This window comes from Daphnia pulicaria, chromosome 1, assembly GCF_021234035.1.
Source record: "Daphnia pulicaria isolate SC F1-1A chromosome 1, SC_F0-13Bv2, whole genome shotgun sequence".
In the NCBI taxonomy this organism is placed as follows: domain Eukaryota; kingdom Metazoa; phylum Arthropoda; class Branchiopoda; order Diplostraca; family Daphniidae; genus Daphnia; species Daphnia pulicaria.
Window position 1 is genome coordinate 28,441,160 of NC_060913.1, and position 11,540 is coordinate 28,452,699.

Here is an 11,540-nt window from a genome sequence, read left to right on the forward strand (position 1 = left end):
ACACTGCGGCGATCTACGTGGACGCGGAGGGCCCCGGACCGGTTGGGACCCTCGGGTGAAGCATCAGCAGTTGGGGCTCTTCTTCTGTTGCTGGGCCTACTCGGACCCCTCATGGGGGTACAGCCGAGCTAGGGAATGCAACGCGGGTCGTTTGTGAAGGACGGAGTTGTCTTTAAGTTTCAAGGGGAAACATTTTTCAGTGACTCGGAGGTTGTGGGGGTGACAGATGTCTCTCTCGGATCCATCGAATCCGCGATCACCGCACTGCGTCACTGGTTTACGGTAATGACGAGTGAGGACAAATGTAACGGAGGCAAAAAGCGAGCATCTACGCACCAGGGTGAAAGACCGAGCAATGGAAGGACTGGAACTTCTGGAAGTGGTGAGCGGACGCTATCGGACGCTACGAGAGGCACTGGTTGGACCGGAAAAACGGAGAAAACGAGGCCTGGTTGATGCTGGAGGAACAGTGCTACAGTGGATATTTGGAGTGGCCACCGGACGCGATTTGGAAGGAATGAACGGACAGCTACAAGCCCTAGGACGAGAGACGACAGGAAGCATCCACGCCGTGGCGCAAAAAGCAACTCTCGTGAACGAGACCTGGCGGGAGCTAACGCGCGAACGCCGCTACCCACGGAGGATCCGCAAGGAACGCTTCACGCTTTCGAAAGCTGCGTTGTTGGTATGTTTACTAACGTTGGCAACAGTAGAAAGCATGGGAATCGGCCGAATGTCAACCAGCGCCACCTGTCATTCGCTTCTCATAGTGAGCCGGTTGTTGCGTATGACTATATAGATGGATAGATGTCGCCAAATAAATCAAACTGTTAAACCAGGGGGTTAATTTTCCAGTCGGTCGGCCGACGTTAGATTTAACGTTCCAGCAACCTGATAAATCAATCAATGGCTGATCGCAAAAATTAGACTACCTATGATGCTGGAATCTGAACCCCAAGGGAAGGCAGACAACTCGAAATCATGGGCTATGTTGGCCAGGTTGATCAAAACTCGCACCGTCGACGCTTTGGCCCGGAATAAAATTGTGGAAACCAATTATGATGTTTTTAAATCGTCACTAAAAAAGACTAGGCATAAGAAGGGAATTATTGACGGAGGCGGCAAATTCTTAAACTGGTTATTCGGAGTATCAACCACCGACGAGTTGGAGACAGTCAGCAGGTGAGTCGACCGGTTGTCGACAGAAGAGTCAGCCATTGTTCACGAATTGGAAGCACACACCACACTAATAAACGAGACAGTGTGGGAAGTCAGGGCAAGTCTAAAAACGATGGACACTAAGGCGGACGTGTGTGGCTGGGGGGGGGGGGGGGTACGTTTTTTCATTCACTTACCAGTGTTCGAGTTCCAGCTGTCTTTGTACCGGGTCATCAGCCTTCCAAGAACGGCTGCAAATGATTCGATGGCGGTACGATGTACCTAGGGAAGCTGTAAACGATGCGCGCGCCCCCCTCTGGGAGAAGTGTAAGGTGCGATGGCGCCTGTTTTAAAAGATAGGGAAAATGAACAAATTTAAATAATTCATAACTAAAACACGAAGGTTGGAAGGAGGGAAATTGTTACAGGATAAGTAAAACTAAAGACGGGCTATAAAATGGCGTAAGTCGCGACCAGCTTCGCCGTTCGAGAATGAAGATATTAGTCATTAAGGTTTTTTTCTTTGAATGAAGATTGCGTAACAGTGCTAATGATTAATCAGACTCGGGCAAAAACCTTATTTTTGGTTTTTGTCCAATCCCAATTGCTTAATCCACCGACGTTTTATTAACGCTTTAGATAAAATTCCGCACTACGATTCCGCAAAAAACCGTAAATTTGGAACAACAATTCACGCTTAACCGCTGATCCAAAAAAATTGAAAATTTGACAGTATTATGTAACTATGACTTACAACACACAGTATTTTTTTCATCAAAATCGGTGAGGTACCGCGACAAAAAAAAATTGAAATACCATGGAATGGCCCCAATCTATTACAACCAGTTATTCATAAGTGTGCACTATATTACTTGGACGACGTAATTATTTATTCTCGAATAATTGAAGATCATATGAAACATATTCAATGCGTACTAAATCTGTTAAGGGAGGGTGGATTAAAAATTAAATCATCGAAATGTTCATTTTTGCAAAAAGCAGTAAAGTATTTAGGACATATTATATCAGAAGATGGCTTGAGGCCAGATCCGAAGTTAACGGAAGCAATTAGAAATTATCCAACGCCACAGAATAAGAATCACGTGAAAAGTTTTTTAGGATTATCAGGATATTATAGAAAGTTTATATGGGATTACGCGAATAAAGCGAGAGCGCTTACGATTTTAACGAGACAGAAAGAAGAATGTAGATGGGGCCCCGAAGAGGAAAGTACGTTTCAATTTTTTTAAACTTACGCATCGGATTTGCCGTAGGATAAGTTCTAGCGCAACAAAAAATAGTGAACGGAGAAAAAGTAGAATATGCCGTAGCATACGCGTCACAGCAATTAGACGAAACGCAAGAAAAGTGGCACACGACGGATAAAGAAGCATATGCAATATATCACGCGTTGAAGACATTTGATCATTATTTGTACGGTACAAAATTTACGGTAGAAACCGATCATGAAGCATTAAAAGGTTTTCCAAAAATAACAGAGAATATGTCGAGAAAAATGATTAGATGGGCTTTGTTTGCCAACGAGTTTGATTTCCAAACAGTTTTTAGGCCGGGTGTAGCTAAACAAAATGCCGACGGGTTAAGCAGAATACCAGAGTCGAAGGAGGTAGTCACAACGTCTGGCCAGACACAAAGTATAAAAGCTTTGACTACTGAAATGTTTTTACAGGAACAAGGAAAAGATAGATTTTGTAAAAAAGCGAAAGAGAAATATGTAAAAGAACAGCAGCGACGCAACCAGTTTATGGAAGAATATTTACTAGCTGTGGGAGACGGAAATAAATTCGAGAACGAACGTAGCAGAAACGAATAAAACGAATATGAAAACGACATCGACGACGATGAACAAATAAAAGAATTTAAGAATGGCTTAATTGGCACGGCCGACGGGAAAATATTAGTACCAGAATCATCAAGAGAGAAAATATTGATCAGATTTCATGATAGCCCATTCGCGAGGCATCTAAACGTAAAAAAGACTACAGCGAGAATTCAGAGACGTTTTAAATGGCCGTTTATGGTAAAAGAAATTAGAGATTATATACGTAAATGTGAATTGTGTGCAAAACGAAAAGTCGGCGGAGACAACAAATCTCCTTTGAATCCAATACAACCCCCAGATCACGTATGGCAGTTTATGGCTATGGACATTGTAGGCCCATTGACCCCATCAGGACCAGAAAATCATACGTACATTTTAGTAATGGGCAAATATTTAACTAGATATATAACAGTTGCATCAATGCCAGATAGTAAAGCAGAATCGATAGCTAAAGCTTTTTATAAAAATATTATAACGCTTCACGGTGTGCCAGAAATGGTACTGACCGATCAAGGCCAAAATTTTTTGTCAAAATTCATTGATTGTTTATACAAGCAGTGTGGCGTAGAAGCCATTCGAACGTCGGCCTATCGCCCTCGGTGCGACGGTATGGTCGAACGTGCAAATAGAACGCTTGCCGATATAACTTCTTGTTATGTTAAAGACAATCCCCATACATGGACAGACTTTTTAGATGTAGCAGCTTTTGTTTATAATACCGCAGTCCATTCAAGCACGGGATAAAGCCCTTTTTATTTAATGTATGGAAGAAAAGCGCGAGAACCGAGACGATTTAATGACGCCCGCGCGAAACCGGAATTTAACTGACGTTAATATGCTTTTCTCACAGCAATGGTACGACGCGATTAAGATAGAAAAAGAAAGATTAATTGAAGCCAAGGAGAAGCAGAAATTCTATTATGATAAAACAGCAAAACGAGTAGATTTTAAAATAGGCGAAAGAATTTTATTTAAGCAGTTGGCCATCTTGCCCGAAAAATTTAACATGCGCTGGGAAGGACCGTATACACGTCACGGTGTGCCAGAATTTACACGGTTACCGTATACAGTGGTGGAAAAGAAACGTAATGTCAGCTACAAAATAATATCGGATGACGGCAAGAGGCTAGTGGTAGTACATGCCGATCGAATAAAAAATTCCAAGGCCGAACAAGCCCTCAGGCTACTAACACTGTAGCACCCGACAGAGTGACAAAGTCCAAAGCGCGAGTTACCCCACAACATAACGTAGTCCAACAAAGATATAATTTAAGAAAAAAAAATAAAGCCCCACAAAGATATAGTAATTAATAAATAGAAATGTTTTGGATGGACAGTAAACTCGCGCTGGGACGGCTGTCAACACTCGCGATTGCCACGGTGACAGGAGTAAATATTACTATTTGCGACTGCAAAACTCCCAAGGCAATTGGCTAGCTGGACGCGGAGCTTCCGTCATATTGCCAGGAATCGATAACTGAAACACCCGTTATAAAGAAGTATACATTTTTTATTAAAGAAGAGCCACACGCGCATTGGGATGGGTTTGTCTGTAGAACGCGGATAAAAACAAAGAAAATAGAAGGTTTCTTTTTCGGAGGATATGATACGACATTTACGACTTCTTCTAGGCCCATGGCTGAAAAAGAATGTTTGGAAATGGTACAGTACTACAGATGTTTCGAGAACGGGATGGAAGGCGCGCAAGATTCTTTTGCATTTACAGCTTCACCAGTGGATGAAGGAGCTTGGATGCAGACAAAAGAATACGGTATAATTAACTGCCTACTACAGAGAATAACGTTAAGAAAAGATTGATTAAATTGTCCTATTAGTTCCCCATATGGCATTCTAACAAATAACTCAGATGTGTCTTTTGTGCAACATCACAATTCAATCATCGTGTAGGATGCATCAAAGGCGAATGTATCGAACCAATGCCAATTGAAAGAACTTAAAAATGGGAAAGGTTTAGTCACAAGAGTTGACACAAGTTCATTTAAATTAGTAGATAACACAGCTCAGTTAGAATTTTTTTATCACGAAAATATAGAAAATATTTGCAAACGACCACTACGTAAAATAAAAAATCTCGACGCCGCATACCTCCATATAACAGCACAAAATTGGACCCACATTTACAATGTGGAAACCAAAATTTGTCTGGATATCAATATGGAAAATGCGCCGTGTGATGGTAAAAAAACCACACGATTTCTTTTTAATCGGTAACGAAATTGCTATAAATAATAAAGAACTTGGATTAGTACATGCTAATTGTATAGCGCCAGCGGCGTTATATGCGCTATCAACGATTCTCGCTACCGTTCTCCCCAAAAGAAAAGAAAGCATCCCGACGGACAAGCCAAAACCAACTTATTTTCATGTAAAGTCGTCGCAATGAAGACAGAAAAATAATTTTCGCTGGAACAGCGAGACGTTAGAAATTACTGGTATGGTTGACAGCCGCGAAGGTTGCCTCACAGCGGGAGTAGGCCTACAGCCTTCATTGAGCGATTGCAATCAAGAAAAAAATAAAAAATGGATATTTGGTCGCACCAATATTCCTATTAAACGGAAGATGAACGGCCGGAACGGCCAACCACTCCTACTGCAGCATCATCAATACATGGAACATCAAGCCATAGTCAGTGAAAACGTATTAGAAAAAGAAATAAAAAAGATATATTGCGGTAATCTACAAGTGCGCAGATATTCTTTAATGCTGCTCGCGGAGCAAAACGGATTATTAGCAGCGCGTGCAAATAGCCTACCGATGTGTCAACGACTTAAAATGTATGGTGATTACTTTTTAGTGCAACAGTGCAAACTTGAAAATATTTCGGTCGGAATGGAAAAAACAAAGTGCGGACCAGAGCCTAAATTTAAAAACTATACTATTGGAAAAGATGGTTTTTCTTAGCTACACCCCTTTGAAGAGTGTTTTTGGGCAAATAGTTTCATCAATTTAAATGGAAAACTATATATTTGGAAAGACAATGAATGGAGTGCAATACAACCAACGGCTCATCTCTCTACGCTCAAACTTACATCAAAGTTTACAGAGCTAGAAGATAACGAAGCTCAATATTTGTTAAATTCCCACGATATTTTCGAGAGACCGGAATACGAACAAATTAATGCTGTCAACGAAATCGTAAATAAAATTCACGAATCCAATACAAGAAGTTTGTCAGCAATTTTAGTCAACGAAAAAGAGGAATCGCGTTTCTGAAGTTTCAGCAATTGGGCAGCAAAAATCAAAGCATCATTAATTACAGTAGTTTCAGTTGTCATCCTAACCATCTGTGTGAAGTATAAATCAAGAAAAGGAGGGCTGCAAGAAATCCTAACCCATTTCGCTGTGGGGGTGCAAGAACGCATACGAAGACAAAATAATGTGCTGACAGAGTAGCCACCCAAGGAAAATAAAATATACAAATCGGAAACACAGCAATATACTGCACCCACTTGAACAAAACATTTCTAAATTGATATCACATTTCTTCCTCCTCAGCAAACTAATTAAACAATTAACAAAAAGCTGTTCGATAGTTCTCGACAGACTTTGTCAGTGTGCACCAAGACTTCATCGAGTTTTGTGTTCGCTAAAGTTGTCCCCAGTTAACTAATCCCTGTGCTGCACCATGAGTGATTCCCTCAGAGTAAACGAAGTGCGTACCAATTGTGAACCGTTGAACGGTGATGGAGTGCTCCATCGTTGGGCCAGGCAAAACAATTACAAGGAACTAGCGAAGGTGTCGCCGGGCCCGAGTGTAAATTGCCAGAACAATCGTATGGAGACCCCATTGATTGTGGCGGCACAAGCTAGCGTAATCCGCGCCATCGCATCATTAACAGCTCTGGGAGCTGACGCCGACGCGCAAGACGCCCAAGGTAACACAGCTTTGCATTACAAGGTTCTAAATTCATCAGAGAGGGCTATTGATTCTCTCGCGTACGTGTACGCGAATTTCAATATTCACAACTCTGTTGGACGAACCGCAATGCATTTGCTGTCAATTAGCAATAGTCCCAATTTAGCAAAACAATTAAGTCGCGATGTGTTTAGAACAGACATGGAAATAACTTATCGGTATGGCAACACCACATTCATGGCTGCTGTCAGATATGACAGGGGGCGCCGGCAACCACATCCATGAAGTGGCGCATCTGCTTTACCCCACGCGCAAGCGCGCATTTCAAAAGGTGGTCGCACTGGCTTGCAGAGCGACCGTAACTTAAGTTTTTTACGGGGGGGGGGGGGGGGGTATTTTATGTTGTGAAAAATAGGAGAAATGGAGGTCACATGTGACGTCAGCCTCCAAAGACGCCATCTTGTAATAAATGCATTGCATGTAAATTTTTATGAATTATTGCCTGTTGAATTGTTTTCGGTTATACTTTTCTTACATGTTCAAATTTGCCTTTTTGCAATAAAAATTTTAGTCAAATTGTTTAGTTGGTTTGTCTTAATTTTAATTTAATTTTTATAATTTGGTTTTTATTGGTTGTTCTATGATTTGAAAATTAAATGAACTTAACCGGAAGTTATCAGTTTGCTCGCACGTACAATCTGTTAATTGTAACAAACTGTATGGGAAAGCAAGTACTTACTTCCCATTAAATTTACTTAACACCGAAAAATAAACCAGTTAATTCTTAAGTTATTTGCTCAAAAAATTTGTAGCATCGATGAAATGAAACAATGAAATAGTATAGTTCTGTTGTTGACGAAAGCTCAACACGAAATGTGAAAAACAACACACTAGTTGTAGAACTGTAGGACTGAACAGGGACTGCAGGAAAAAAGGGGCGTGCCAGTTCAGCTAAAACTGATTTGTCTAGACGCTGCGTGGGTGGGGATTGGTTCATTCTTTAGCTAACTTCAGACCTTAGGGGAGGGCCTTGGACAAATTTTGTTTTTTATCCATTATTCAGAAATTTGTTGAAATATAATGAAAAAGAAATTGATAAACTAATAGGTTATGGTTCCAATTATGTTCTGTATTTTTTTAAGATTCCCCGTGTCAAATTTATTTATTTATTTAATTATAGAATTTAGAAAAACACGAACAAATTTTGAAAAATTAAAAATGGGGGGTTAAATTCTGACGATTTGGGTGTAATATTGGACAACCCCCCCCCCCCCCAAAAAAAAACAAAAAAAAAACAATCTATTCATCAGTTTTAGTGGAAACAAATAACATACATCAATTTTTAAATATCTTCTTTAAATTAAGATAAAGTCTAGGGGTATTTAAAAAATAAAAAGACAGAAACCCCAAAATTTCCCGTCTCTGAACAAGTTGCTATGCCTACCACTAGAGAGACTGATCATTCGGGGAAAATTTTGGTGTTTCTGTCTTTTTATTTTTTTTATACCCCTAGACTTTATCAAACTAACAAATTATGTAGATGAACACATTCTTCATCTTTTAGTAAAAGCAAGTAGGGCGTAAGTCTAGCGGCTATTTATTTATAATTTAAAAAAACAGGGTCCTTTTTTTAGAAGCGCCAAAAGGAATGCACGGCAAACGTCACAACTTTCGCTCGGCGGAACTGTTACAAGAATTGGCGCCAGTTCCAGGGGGCAGGAAAATATTGATAAAGGGATGGGGCATTTTTTTCACATGTTATCCGTTATGTTTTGACCCCGACTCCAAAAATATTAACATTACAGCAACAAGGTTGCTAATTAAAAAATAAAAAATAAAGTCACGTAGCGCCATAAGACGCCATGCTAAAAGCACTTCGCCGGTAGGTAGGGGAGATTGGGGCTAAAAGGCCTGGGGGCAGGTCGCTCTTTTCTAATTATTTAGCCCTGTATTTAATTTTTAAAATTGAGCTTTTAACCATGTGTGCATCATTATCATGCGCATTAATATTGGAAATTTCAAAAATATATGACTAGCCGTTCTGAAGATAAAAAGTTAAAACACTTTTTTACTTTTCTTATGCAAGATTTTTCGAAAAGCTTTGACAGATAATTTCTTTTGGAATAATGAAAAAAATATTTAAAAATACTAGTGAAATAGAAAATTTTATCCTCTATCGACTATATACAGTCGCGGCTGAAAGTTTCTATACGTGTAGCTCAAAAATACGCCTTTTTACTGTGTATTGGCGGATGGTGTCAGCCTATGGTAGAGGTTGAGTTACCTTATTTGCTCGATTTTCTCAAGTTTTACCCCCTACCCCCTTACACCTCCGACAATGATTTGTTGGCGCGGCTTTCTAAACTATGGGTAACCGTGGCCGATAATCAGACAGTTGCATCAATGCCCAATATTCGAGCAATAGCTCTTAAATTAAAGGGTGATATGACAGGGGATTGATCAGGTTGTTGCTGTGACAATTTCTGCATCGATTGGTGTCATTTTAGCATTAGGCAATAGGATTGCGTTAAGTTTGCGTTATCGCGGGTAAATTAGTAATCGATGTTAAGAGGAAGAGTTAAGTAAAGAAGGGCGGTAAAAAATAAAGAAACGAGCAAATAAGGTAGCTCAACCTCTACCATAGGCTAACACCATCCGCCAATACACAGTAAAAAGGCGTATTTTTGAGCTACACGTATAGAAACTTTCAGCCGCGACTGTATAAAGGCGTAAACAGAAAAATAAATTAGAGTGGCTCAAAATATATTTTTGTGAAGAAGCCCTTGTTGCCCCAACAAGGTCAATAAAATTTCTACCTTTCATCGTAGGGCTAGTTGGCTTATGGAAAATTGCCATTGCTGAGAATAACTTAATTTTTGAATTAGCTCAAATTACATATGGATATTAAAAACTAACCAAGGGAATTATATAAAAACAACCCTGAAAAAATAAATCGTTGTTATTATGATTTATTCTATCAAAATCGAGGTTAATCAACCCCCGTATCGGCTGTTATCCCATAAGAATTACAGGGAAAGCCAAAGGGCCCCGTCGTAGGCGTTCCAATATATAGACCTGAGAAAGGCGGCTCTATATAGCCTATGCTCTTCTCTCACAAGACGTCACGTGAGACTATATATAGATTAAAGTTCAGCACGCAAAGAGAAATACCGAGAAATACAACAAAAGCCATTGTTATACTATAGGCCTACCAAGTGCAAGCCATGAGCCCCGAGTGCTGTTCGTTTTCTTTTGTGGTGTTTGACCTCTCGGGACAGCAGCAAGAAAGTCTTTAAAAAACAATTGTTAAAGAGGAAAACTCCCATGCGTGCAGAACACCCTTCGCTACGTGCACTACTTTTTGTAGGCTACTTCTATCCGGCTGGGGCAAACGAATCAAGGAAGCCAGACTTTTGGGCTTGCTGCATAGGCTTGGGCTAGAAGGGGAAAGAAGCGGCGACGAAGAAAAAAAAACTTCTTACTGGTTGGCAAAGAGCCAAGATCTTTCAGATTTTCCTGTGGGGAAAAGTAAATCATTTCAAATATTAATATTATGAACTCAAATTCATGCTGATGCTTACATTTAGGCTACTTCTGAAGTGGGAGGAAATCAGGAGTAAATAGGCTACTTAGTCGTGTTTTTATTAAGATATTTTTTTGTTCTATATACATCATAGTGGAATATATGAAAAGAACATATGTACAATATTAAATATAGCCTATTACGATAAGGATCATTTGACTGGTGATACTAACTTTCACACGGCTTGTTAGCTCAGTTGGTTAGAGCGCCGTGCTAATAACGCGGAGGTCATGAGTTCGATCCTCTTACGAGCGATATCTTTTCTTTAATAATTATTTAACCGAACACCAACACCACAGAATTCTTGTTTCCCTGTGGTAAACTTTCGTGTTCACTTTACATTTACAAAATTAACTATTTTGAAACTAGTTAATATTAGTACGATATTTTAATTAATTGTATCGACCACTAATAAGTAATAACCAAATGGTCTGTATATAATATAATATTAGCAACGCGAAACGCTGTAACAATAGAAATGAAAATATTATAAGGGTTGATTACAATACATAATTGTAATCTGAAACTATACTATGATGATGGAAGGGATATAGATTTATGTAAAAAGATTTATGGTGTTAAATTAATATATCCGTTGACTTAGAATTTATTTACAAGTGTGCGAAATTTTTCCAACACAAACTTCGCACGGCCAAGGTCGCTTCCACCAAAAGACGAAATTGAGTCAAGCCACATCCGTTTATTGTGTTGCCCTAGAGCCCCAGCGTTTACCTGCGGTGAATTCGACTGTTGTATTAAATAAATTCGTCGTCAGTAAATGCAGCCAGTTTTCGCAATCTCTATAACACGGAGGTCCGACCGCGTCTATTATAACTAATGGAAACCGCTTGGCTAATAAAAACTTTTGACCTGTCCGATATGGCCTATTGGTTGCCGGTACAAGGCTAATAAATTCCCATCATGCAACCGCATGCAACTTGCCTTGCCATCGGCACATCATGTCACGATGCATGCTGTATATTCTGTGTATATGCAACCGTGCGGCTTTGAACCTTGCAACGAAATATATTATAACTAGAAATATTTTCAATCGATTTTGAATTGACATGGAGACGAT

The 11,540-nt window shown here is 39.8% G+C and overlaps 1 long non-coding RNA gene across 1 annotated transcript; it reads left to right on the forward strand.

Annotated features, from left to right (window-relative positions):
• The first annotated feature begins 4,249 nt into the window (after nt 1-4,249).
• On the forward strand, nt 4,250-8,928 carry LOC124320538. The gene is made up of 3 exons (XR_006913978.1): nt 4,250-4,455; nt 6,292-6,293; nt 8,916-8,928. It is a non-coding gene; the product is annotated as an uncharacterized LOC124320538 (long non-coding RNA).
• Nucleotides 8,929-11,540: the final 2,612 nt, after the last annotated feature.